The sequence below is a fragment of the Octodon degus genome, unplaced genomic scaffold (assembly GCF_000260255.1).
Source record: "Octodon degus isolate 3935 unplaced genomic scaffold, OctDeg1.0 scaffold00017, whole genome shotgun sequence".
In the NCBI taxonomy this organism is placed as follows: Eukaryota; Metazoa; Chordata; class Mammalia; order Rodentia; family Octodontidae; genus Octodon; species Octodon degus.
In genome coordinates this window covers 10,752,645-10,762,305 of record NW_004524593.1, presented here as the reverse complement: position 1 = coordinate 10,762,305, position 9,661 = coordinate 10,752,645, and the positions used below count along the sequence as shown (strand labels likewise).

The 9,661-nt window shown below is 41.3% G+C and overlaps 2 pseudogenes; one reads left to right on the top strand and one right to left on the bottom strand.

Moving 5' to 3' along the window:
• Nucleotides 1-217: 217 nt before the first annotated feature.
• LOC111815556 lies at nt 218-311 on the top strand (annotated as a pseudogene).
• An 8,005-nt stretch (nt 312-8,316) lies between these two features.
• Nucleotides 8,317-9,661, bottom strand: LOC101579107 (annotated as a pseudogene).

Below are 9,661 nucleotides of genomic sequence, written 5' to 3'. Positions count from 1 at the left end.
CTCTATGATGGGGACACACTCTGAAAAAGGTGCCATTTAGCTTATGGACAGCTATGCAACATTGGAGCATCTTTACAGAAGCCTTGTGGGCAGAGCTCAGTGACAACCTGCAGTTACTTGGGGCCTCCGAGGTAGGGGCTGTGAATGTGGCATGGTGGAGTGTGTGCTTAGTGTGCATGAAGTCCTGGGTTTGGTCCTGAGAACAGAGCAGGAGGAGATTTGGTAAAGCATGGTGACTGGCATTTTACACCTTTGTGTGAGATGTGCCTTCCTCAAACCCTGTCAAGATGTTGGCATATAATCATCTGATGTAATAAAAAAAATAGTATAGCAAATACGCCAACTGCTAATGCTTAGTATCATTATCAAGCATGCATTGCACATAATGGAGTACACTTGTACATAATTGGCAGAACTGTGGGTTTATTTTATTTATTTATTTTTGGCTGGCTCAGGATGCCTTAAGGGCAGATCTAGTAAGGCATGATGAGCTGGGAATCAAACCACAGAATCCTGAGCCTGACTGCTTTGCTTAAGCAGGCACTTAAACAACTGAGCTAGAGGGCAGTCCCCCAGAACTGTGGGTGTATATACATCAGCAGCACCTTGATCACATGAGCAATGCATTGTGCTATAATATTAAGGCAGTTACAGTGTCACTAGGATACCGGAATCCTTCAGTGCTATTATAATCCTAGGAGACCCACTGGCATCATACATGTAGCCATTGTTATATAATGTATGGAGGTGCCAGTGTTCTGTTACTGTAACAAGATGCCTGAGGTACACAAACTGAAAAGGAGGAAAGGTTTACTTATTTGGCTCACAGCTTCAGTGTTTGCAGTCCATGGCCCCATGGCCCTGGGGTGAGGCAAAGTCATGGTGGCAGCAAGGGGCAGAGCAAAGCGACTCACCTCACAGTGGCTGGAAAGCCAAGAGGGAGACAGGAGGGGGCCACGATCCCAGTGTCCCCTTCCAGGGCTCTCCCAGTGACTGGCTTTCCTCCTGCAAAGCCTGGAGGTTCCACCTCTTCTCCAGCCACAGGCGCTGACCGAGCCCTGTGAGCCCAGGAGGACACATAAGCGCCACATCATAACGGGGAATCTGCTTACTCTTTCTCCAAGATAGTTTTCTGTTGTCTGCTAAGATCCTAGCACTACCAGTTTTTGGTGTCAACTCTGGGAAGAGAAATGATCAATAGTTCCAACTCTTTTTCTTTTTTCCTTTCCTTTCCTTTTTTCTTTTTTTTTTCTTTTTCTTTTTTTTGCGGAACTGGGGATTACACTTAGGCCCTTGTGCTTACCAGGCAAGCACATTCTACTGAGCCATCTCCCTGGCCCTTTTCTTTCTTTTGAGTCTGTATATTTTGTTTTCGTTTTTTGTTTTCAGAACCAGGGATTGAACTCAGGCCCTTGGGCTTGCCAGGCAAGCACATTCTACTGAGCCATCTCCCCGGCCCCCTTTTCTTTCTTTTGAGAAAAGTTCTCACTACACTGTCAAGGCTGGCCTTGAACTCACTGTGTGGCCCAGGCTGGCCTTGACTCATGGTGATCCTCCTTAGTGCTGGGATTGCAGATGTGCACCACCATGCCCAGCTATTATTTATTTGTTTATTTATTTGCAGAACTGGGGATTGAATTCAGTACCTTGCACTTGCCAGGCAGGCACTTATTCTACTGAGCTGTCTCCTCAGCCCTTATTATTTTAATAAAAACATTTTTTTGCAGTGCTGAGGATGGTACCCAAGACCTTGTGCTTGCTAAGCAAATGCTCTGGCACTGAGCCATGCTGCCAGTCTGTTATTAATTTGAACAGTCCCTGTTCCATGGAAGAGCACAGAGTGAGGTGGTGGGTGCTTCTGGGCTCATAGGGTGGCTGGTTTGGGACTGGTATCTGACCCCTCAGGGTTCTCCAGTTTATTCCCATCTAGGCTTCCCCATTGGAGCAGAGCACTAAGGAGACAGGGTGTGTGTGTCATCTGTACCCATGTTCAATAAAGACAGGATAGGCTTGGCATTGAGTGCCCCTGAGAAGTGTCATGTTTGAACAGGAGCTGTTCTGTGTCAGTGTGTGTTTCAAGGAGAAACAGAAAGAATCATGCTTTCTGGAGAACAGGCTTGGGGGTGAGTTCTTGTGGTTCTAGGGCTGTGGTTTGAGTGAGATTTACCCAGGAGCTGCCCTGAGGCTGAGGCTGATACCTGGTCTGCAGCAGGTAGGGACCAGGAGATGGGCAGGCTCAGCATGGGCTGGTGCTTGCTTGAAATCCTTGTCTTTTCAGACCAGGACAAAGTGCATTATCTGCCTTCTTTCAAGTCTCTAAGGGCCCCTGCCAATGCTTTACTTCATGTTTTGAAGAGCCAGAAAGGAAGGGGGAGCAGAGGAAAGGAAGGAGGGATGGATGGATGGAAGGAGGGAGGAAGAGTAGAATAGGGGAAACACTGGGAGACTGAGGCAGGAAGTTCATAAGTGCAACTTTACAACTTAGCGAGACCCTGATGCAAAATAAAAAATTAAAAAAAAAAAAAAAAAAGGCTGAGGATGTAGCTCAGTGCCCTGGGTTCAGCATCCAGTACTGCCAAAAACGAACAAACAGAAAAAAAAAAAAAGTGAAGAAGTGATCAATTCCGTGGAGAATTTGTGCCCTTCACTTCTCTAAATATTCAGATTACTAAATAGGACCTCACAAGCATAAAGCGGTATAGCACCTTAGATATGAGATTAGAACCAGCTAGCTCTCCGCCTGTGAGAGCTTACGCAAGCCATGTGCATATAGAAGCAGCATTTCCTCGTATAAAACAGGAATCCTGGGATCACCTCGTAAAGATGAAAAGAGGTACAGCACACAAAGCACTTCATGGAACACTATAAAGAGCCCTTTTTATTATTGCAATTCTCTCCTGAAACCCTATCCTTACCCTTTTTTGTTTGTGCACTGGGAATTGTCCCAGGCTCGTGGGCTGCTAAACTCCTGCTCTAGCACTGAGCCACAGCCCTTGCCCCACTCTGTGGTAGTGTGACAAGGTTTTCCTTTGGAGGTCACAGGATGAGGCCACTCACTTATGGCTGGGGGTAGTATCTTTATCGAAGAGCTACACAGTCAATTATGTTTTTTCTTCCTTTTGGCAGTGGTGGGAATTGAACTTGGAACCTTGCACACCTCCAGCCCCAGGATGGGGCTTCCTGATGTTATCCTTCAGGGCAGGGACATACTGTTCGCACGGGTGAGGAATCAGACAGGCGAGAGCAGTACCTGCCTGAGTCTAGAACTCAAGGAATCTAGATATGCTAAGCCTACAAAAATAGGGAAGTGGAAACCAGGAAAGGGCCACAGACTAGATGATCAGCTCTCTCGTAGACCTCATGCCCCAAGGTAGCGGGCTTTGGTAGCTAGGATTGTACGAGGGTCAGAGCATCTCCCGCTGTGCACCTGGAGCCCTGGAGAAGCCAACTGTCTACACAGGAGTTGAACTGTGGGATAACAGTTGGGGTTAGACTGCCATGCACTCCTTCCTATACAGAGGCAGGGCTTCCCATAAAGGCAATGATTGTCTTGCAAGTTCCTTGAGCTTTCAGTTACATCTGTTAAATCTCAAGAAAACTCAAAAGTAGTTCAGACATTGCTAATTCTAAGTTAACCAAATTTTAAAAAGATGACCTGGGCTGCTTAGGCTCATGAGGTTAGACAAAGACAAGGACCAAGGGAAATCAGTTGTTGGGATTTTTTTCTGTTAAAAAAAATTGCTAACAGTCTCTCTATGTAGTTTTACTTTTACAGTTTCAATTACTCGTAGTCAAGTGCAAACAGAAAATAGAAAAAGGAAAATTCCAGAAAAAAAAAGCAGTGCATAAATTTTAAATTGTGTGCTGTTCTGAGTGGGGTGATGAAATGTCATGCAGCCCTGTTCTGTCCCACTAGTGCTGTAAATTACACCTTCCCAGCATATCTCCACGTATATGCTGCCCACCCAGCATTCACTTAGTAGCCACTTTGGTTTTCAGATTGGTAGTTATGGTTTTGTCCTGCTGTATCCATATTATTCTGATTTTATTTAAGTAGTAGCTCCAAAGAGTAAGCATAGTGATGCTGGCAATTCAGACAAGCCAGAGAGAGCTATAGAGTTTCCCTTAAAAGATGCAAGTTCTCAATGAAGATAGACAAAAAATCTCATGCTGAGGTTGCTAAGATCTATTGTATGTTAACTGTTGTCAATATCTTACCATGCCTAGTTTTTTAAAGCTTGCCATGGATAAGTATGTATAGTGATAAGACTATAACATATAATATATAGTTTTTTAAGCTGCCCCTGAGAGTCCCGAGAGTTAAATTTAGTGACTTTATTCCCTTAGAGATCAAGTTATATTACCTAATAAATCAGTGATTTTTTTAAAAAAAACAACAACAAAAAACCCTCTCTCTCCAGCAAGGGGGAACTACTGAATTCCTAGTCTCAGAAGATTTTAATTATCTTGGTGTCAAAGTCTTTTGTTTTGCATCATTGTCACCACTTACCCCTTCCACTTTCCACACATCCAGTGTAAGTGAATGAACTGTGTTCAGAAGGAATATTTTTCTCATGTTTCTGCAGGCACAATATTGTAGAGATTTAATTTTTTTTTTTTTTTTTTTTTTTCGGAACCGGGGGTTGAACTCAGGCCCTTGCACTTGCTGCTTATTTCACTGAGTCATCTCCCCAGCCCCGAGATTTAACTGTTGTAAAGATTTAATTGTATAAATTTTAGTGTGCCAAATGACATTAGCAGACATACCTCTCTGGCCCTGTAGAATACAATTATTATCTAGGAAAGTATCTTGATTTCTAGCCATGCCTTTGCTTCTCTGATTTAGCCCTAATAATATTCCATACTACCCATGGGAGGTTCAAAAATAATTTTATAATTCTGAATTTCTGAAAATGAGTATGAGATTCTTAAGTGAAATAATATTTTAGTAGCATTCAGAAAAAAACCATTATTTTTAAAAATTAAGTTTATCGTAGGTATACATAATGATAACATCTGTAACACAATATCCAACATCCTTGATGCTGAATTTATACCAGTACATACATGATTCATTTTAACTTTTTCCCTCTCTCTTATTCTCCCTTCACACCCTTTCCCCCTGCTTATTTACAAAAGCTTTGTTTCCATTTTTTTCTTATTTTATTGTTTTTTCTTTTCCCTTCCTTCCTTTCCTCCTCCCCCTTCCTAGTTCTTCTTCACATTTGTACATTTTCTTCCTATTTCACAATATCCATCTACATTTTGGTCCCTATTTACACTTTCAGTTTCTCACACCAGAGAAACCATGAAATATTTGAACATGTGTGTCTGATTTATTTCACTTAACAGTATGGTACCAAGGTGCATCCATTTAGCTAGAAATCTCTCAAGCTTATTCTTATTTATGGCTAAGCAGTACTCCGTGGTGTAAAACCCCCCACATCTTCTTTATCCTTTCATTGGTTGATGGCATTTGTACTGTTTCCAAGATTTAGTTATTATAAACTGTGCTGCTATAAACATGGGTGTGCATATATTTCTGTGGTATGATGCTTTTAATTTTTTGGAAGATATCAAGAAGGTCAAGTGGAATGTCTAGTTTTAGTTTAGTTTTTTTTTTCTTTTCTGTATTTAGGAAAGGGTCTACGAGGTATTCAGGGTCTCCCTACTAGATCAGACTTGTAGTGATCCACCTGTGTTCAGCCTCCCAAGTGCTGGGCTTATAGGCACACACCATCCTGCCCAGTCTTAATCACCATCTCAGCATGCCCTGGGGGCGGAGCCAGCATGGCACACCGGGGATCGAACCTGCCCACTGCGCTCTGCCTAAACACGTGCTTTAGTCCACTGAGCTATCAGGTGGGCCCTAGGTTTTTTTTTTAATAAAAAAAAAATTGTATTTGCTTAGAAGCATTCAGAATGTCAACAAAACAGTTGCAACTTTTTTTTCAATTATAGAGCGGTATTCAGTTAACAGAACAATTATTTCGTATAAGCTGCATCAGACACAACTGAAGATGAAAAACTACCGTCTCATATATAACTAATTTGTGCTGTGCACCAACAAGAACCTGCTTTAAATTTCCAATTTACAACCCCAGTACTATACCAGGCAAGGTTAGTGGCTATTAAAAATACCACCAGGACAGGGCTATCTAAAGACACATTCTGTAGTATGTTAACTATATACAACAAAACAAACAAATAAAAAAGACACTGTCCAGTTTAAAAAACAAATCTTACATTTCAAATTTTTCTTCAAAAGGAGTAAGTTGTATACAGAGGGGTTAAATGCTTTATAAATAAGAAAAAGACTGCTCTAGAACCAACTCATTCATCCTTCTCGCCTTCCTCATCATCCTCATCCTCTTCATCTTCCTCCTCCTCCTCTTCCTTTTTCTTGTTTTCTTCAGCTATGACAACTCCCTTTTTTGCTGCATCAGGTTTTTCTTTAGCCTGGTAGACAGCGATGTCCTTTTCATGCTTTTCCTTCAGCTTAGCGGCCTTCTTCTCAAAGGGTTGCTTGTCATCTGCTGCAGTGTTATGCCACATTTCTCCAAGTTTCTTTGTGACATCACCAATTGAGAGGCCAGGACGTTCTCCTTTGATTTTTGGGCGATACTCAGAACAGAACAAGAAGGCCGAAGGAGGCCTCTTGGGGGCACTGGGATCCTTGAACTTCTTTTTTTTTGTTTTTCCTTTAGAAGGGATAGAAGTTTTTATTTCTTTCATAATGAGTCTTGTCTGCTTTTGCCATGTCTTCAGATTTTCCTTTCTTTTTAGCAGACATGGTCTTCCACCTCGCTGAGCACTTCTTAGAAAACTCTGAGAAGTTAACAGAAGCATCTGGGTGCTTCTGGTGCTCCTTTTGGCAAATTTGCACAAAGAATGCATGGGATGACAGCTTGCCTCTTGGCTTTTTAGGATCTCCTTTGCCCATGTTTACTTCTTTTCCTCAGTAAGGTAGAGTTGCCCAGTGCCTGTCGGGCTCTCCCTTGCCCCGGCGCTGTCTCTATGGAGCTCAATGTACTGCAATGGCTCTAGTTTTCGTTTTTGAGGAATCTCCAGACTGATTTTCACAGAAGGGTTACTGCTTCACCATAGCTCCATCAGCATTTATTGTTATTTAATTTCTTGATAATAGCCATTCTTTCCAGAGAAAGACTGAATCTCTGTATCATCTTTGTGTGCATCTCTCAAATGACCAGTGGTGTTGAACATTTTTGCCTGTATTTATTTGCCATTTGTATTTCTTACTCTGAGAAATGCGTATTCATCTCAGATGCCCATTTTTGGATTGGGTCTTTAAATTTGTGGTGTCTGAATTTTAGTTCTTTATGTATTCTAGATGTTAGTCCTTTGTTTAAGGAACAGCTGTCAAAAATTTTTCCCCCACATAATGGGTTGTCTCTTTACTCTTGGTGGTTTCTCTTACTGTGCAAAAGTTTTCTAATACAATGAGAGCCCAGTTGTTGATTCATTGTAGTATTTCCTGTGTACTGGAGTTTTGCTCATAAAGACGTTGTCTTTAAGAATTCTACCTATTCTATCTTCTAAATCTAGCAGATTTAATGTTCGTTTCTCTATTTTTATTCATTTTAATGAGAAAAAGATAAAATAACAATAAAAGAGTTTCAAAACAGGTTAGTAGAAGAGCAGTTATAATAATATGTTGCGTATTGTTGTCTTCATAGTACTTATTCAGAGGACAAGATGCAGACATGATGTCTTGTCTAAACAATATTAGTACAAATCTTTCTTCTCAATGAACTAAGAAAAAGTAGCTGTATGTTTATCCTAACTATCTTGTATATATATATATATTTTTTTTTTCCCAACAAAACAGTCTTTTGTTTATATCCCCCCCTTTTTGTTTTGTCTTGTTTTGTCAGAGATGGGTGTTCTATTCCAGTTAGAGAAGCTGTATTTGGAGCAGTCTTCCAAGGGTCTTTTCACACTTGATGCCAGTCCATAATGCCTCTGTTTTAATATTTAGATCTTTGATTCATTTCAATTTCAGTTTTGTGTATGGTGAAAAGTATGGATCTAGTTTTAATCTTTTTTTTTTTTTTACTGAGATGATAGGAACATTTATTTTTGCACCAACTGAAAATGCAGGGTTAATAATGAAACTTGGGAACAGAAAGGTCAAAGGGATCCTGAAACACATTCACTATTTCAAAACCTTAGACAAAAGAGCAGAGAATAGGAAAAAACAAAAACAAACCAAAGAAAACAACATATACACCATGATACCAGTCTTTTTTTAAGGACTTCCTATTTTCTCTCTTTTTAAAAGCATTAAGACCCTTATTATAGATTATGTATCATCTCCTCTTTGGCTATGAGGTGTGTGGTTTTGTTAATGAGTTCAGTTTCCGAGACCAGTCATTCAATAAATTATTTGGATCCTTGGATCTCTGGAAGTTGATAATTCCTGCCAACTGGTCAACTTTAGCAAAGATGGTCTTGTTAACTACCAGATTTGACAGAAAAGCTTCTGAATCACCAGCAGGCAGGTCCAGAAGCTGTGCCATCCTCCTCACCGTGATCCGCGTGTAGTACTTGGCCATGATTCTGATGTTATGTTCAACAACTCTGTTCTTCAAATCTTTCCACCTTTTTTCACCATCTTCTGTCGAGGCAAAAACATCTGTCGCAGGACTCTGGAGGGAGCCTTTCCTTAATTCCATTCCGTAGTCCTCCATAAGTGTGGACCAGCGCATCAACTCCATGGTGGTGAAAAGCTTTAGGAGATCCTTGTACTTGGGAATTTCTTCTAACTTCTTATCACCTCTTATTCGGTGAACCAAATCTGACTGTTCATTGTCAAAAGGAGCCAGGATAATGTAGAGAACAATACTTTTCAGAGCCTGTTGCCACTTTTCACTTTCTGCCTGTATACACGGAGTGTCATAGATTGCTCCGTAGTGCTTACAAATAGGTAGGATCCCTCATGCTGATCCAGCTGAATCATTAAATTATAGTATTTCAACTTTAATTTCTCTGTGTTTTCTTCCTGGAAAAACTTGGTATTAATCTTCTTGCTGATGATCTGTGTCCGAATGTAATCCTTCACAGCCAGGCACAGCCGCATCTGCTCCAGGATAAACTCCACTCGCTCATTCTTTTCCACGGACCCGTAGGTTTCCACCTACAACTCTTGTGAGATGGGGGCCGCTTCTTTGACGTTGCCATTTTGTTCTTTTATGGTTGCTAATGTTTTAGTCAGTCGACCACTCTCAATTTCAACGTAAATCTTTCCTTCTGTAGCCATTCGCAGTGTATCAATCAACCGAAGCTTGACTGGGGGGTCTGTGATTTCCTCAACGTAAGTACAGCTCTGCTGAACCATTTTTGCAACAGCTTGTTTTAACTGACTCCTCCTTTTTGACAAAAGCATAATATTTTCATTAAGTAAATCCCATTCTTTAGCCTCATAGCACATCTTCACTACTGCAACTAATATCCGGGATGTAGACACCATATCTGAAGCAGTACGGGTCTGTTTTTCTAAAGAGAGAAGGGTTTCAATGACTTCTTGAAGTCTTCCCTCCTTGGCCAGCTTCTCGCACTCAGGCTGGTCCACCATGGCGCTGCAGTCCACCTCCATCTTCATGATGCGCCCATCAGCCCGCTGCGAACCGCCGTCTGCCAT